Below are 1,756 nucleotides of genomic sequence, written 5' to 3' on the forward strand. Positions count from 1 at the left end.
GTTCTATTAGTACACATGGCCTACAGATATTATGTGTTGAATATTCATCTACTCACCTTAGTTGTTTACGCCCCCGAACATATTTGTTGACACCCCTTGGTCTCCTGTTTGCTATATTACGATAACGATAGATACGATAATACTTTGTTGGTCAGATCAAGTCTGAAATGCTCCTTGCATCCCAGCAGCTCCATGTGTAACATCAACAGACAAACATCAACACACATGAGAAACAAACATCAAACATTGAACATCACAGCAGGATCACTGAGAGCTGCTCAAAGAACAGGTTTATTACCAGGTAGGGTGATTAGAATTAGACAAAGACCCTTTAGCGTGCATTTGATCTGGGACATTATGTCTGTTTATTGGGAAGGGGTTGGCTTTAGACGGGGGTAAGCAGTTCACACACCAGACACACTGAGAAGGAGGGATGGTGAAATGGATGATGGTTCTGGATGATCTGTGCGTTGAAATCACACCGTGTGTTGGAAGTGTCTCTAGAAACGTTGAAGCCACTACATTGTGATGTTAGTGCTTGTGTGCATGCAGGCTGAACGTCCTCGTCCTCGGAGGAGACTCTGGCTTCGTGGAGCTGTTTGCGTACGGGATGTACAAGATCGCCACTCTGACCGGGGTAAGAGGCGTCCACCAAAACATTTGAAAGAGTTGAATCGTCTCCTGTTTTGAAGGCTGAGTTGGAACTGCTCATGGTCTTCAAGATGTTCTTTCTCCTCAGGTGTCAGGAAGCTGCCGCAGCCTCAGTCTCTCTGGAGACCTGAAGTCTCTCTCCGTCATCACAGAGGTCAAATCTGCTGAGGACCAGCTTCAGATCTGCTACCTGCAGGTGAGCACCACTTCTTAGACCTCCTTCATCTCCCCCTGTCTCCTTTAACTCTCTCCTCCTCCCACAGTAGGACACTTATCTCGTCTCCTCTCTCCTCCTCTCTGATATAACCTCCTCCTGTCTCCTGTCTCCCACAGTTGGACACTTGTCTCCTCTCTGATATTAACCTCCTGTCTCCTCTCTCCTCCTCCCACTGTTGGACACTTGTCTCCTCTCTCCTCTCTGATATTAACCTCCTGTCTCCTCCTCCCACAGTAGGACACTTATCTCGTCTGCTCTCTCCTCCTCTCTGATATAACATCCTCCTGTCTCCTCTGTCCTCCCACACATGAACACTTGTCTCCTCTCCTCCTCTCTGATATTAACCTCCTCTCCTCCCACAGTTGGACACTTGTCTCCTCTCCTCCTCTCTGATATTAACCTCCTGTCTCCTCTCTCCTCCCTCCCACTGTTGGACACTTGTCTCCTCTCCTCCTGCCTCCTCTCTCCTCTCTGATATTAACCTCCTGTCTCCTCCCTCCTCCCTCCCACAGTTGGACACTTGTCTCCTCTCCTCCTCTCTGATATTAACCTCCTGTCTCCTCTCTCCTCCCTCCCACAGTTGGACACTTGTCTCGTCTCCTCTCTCCTCTCTGATATAACCTCCTCCTGTCTCCTCTGTCCTCCCACAGTTGGACACTTGTCTCCTCTCCTCCTGTCTCCTCTCCTCCTCTCTGATATAACCTCCTCTCCTCCTCCCTCGTCCCTCCCACAGTTGGACACTTGTCTCCTCCTCTCTGATATTAACCTCCTGTCTCCTCCCACAGTTGGACACTTGTCTCCTCCTCTCTGATATTAACCTCCTGTCTCCTCCCACAGTTGGACACTTGTCTCCTCTCCTCCTCTCTGATATTAACCTCCTGTCTCCTC

The 1,756-nt window shown here is 49.3% G+C and overlaps 1 long non-coding RNA gene across 3 annotated transcripts; it reads left to right on the forward strand.

Annotated features, from left to right (window-relative positions):
• The first annotated feature begins 543 nt into the window (after positions 1-543).
• LOC104945924 (uncharacterized) lies at positions 544-1,552 on the forward strand. 3 transcript variants are annotated; one of them, XR_798385.1, is made up of 3 exons: positions 544-637; positions 740-847; positions 1,519-1,552. It is a non-coding gene; the product is annotated as an uncharacterized lncRNA (long non-coding RNA). The 3 variants fall into 3 exon arrangements; XR_798386.1 differs by lacking the exon at positions 1,519-1,552 and adding an exon at positions 1,231-1,254; XR_798384.1 differs by lacking the exon at positions 1,519-1,552 and adding an exon at positions 985-1,025.
• Positions 1,553-1,756: the final 204 nt, after the last annotated feature.

This window comes from Notothenia coriiceps, unplaced genomic scaffold, assembly GCF_000735185.1.
Source record: "Notothenia coriiceps isolate Sejong01 unplaced genomic scaffold, NC01 NC01_scaffold00010210, whole genome shotgun sequence".
NCBI lineage: Eukaryota > Metazoa > Chordata > Actinopteri > Perciformes > Nototheniidae > Notothenia > Notothenia coriiceps.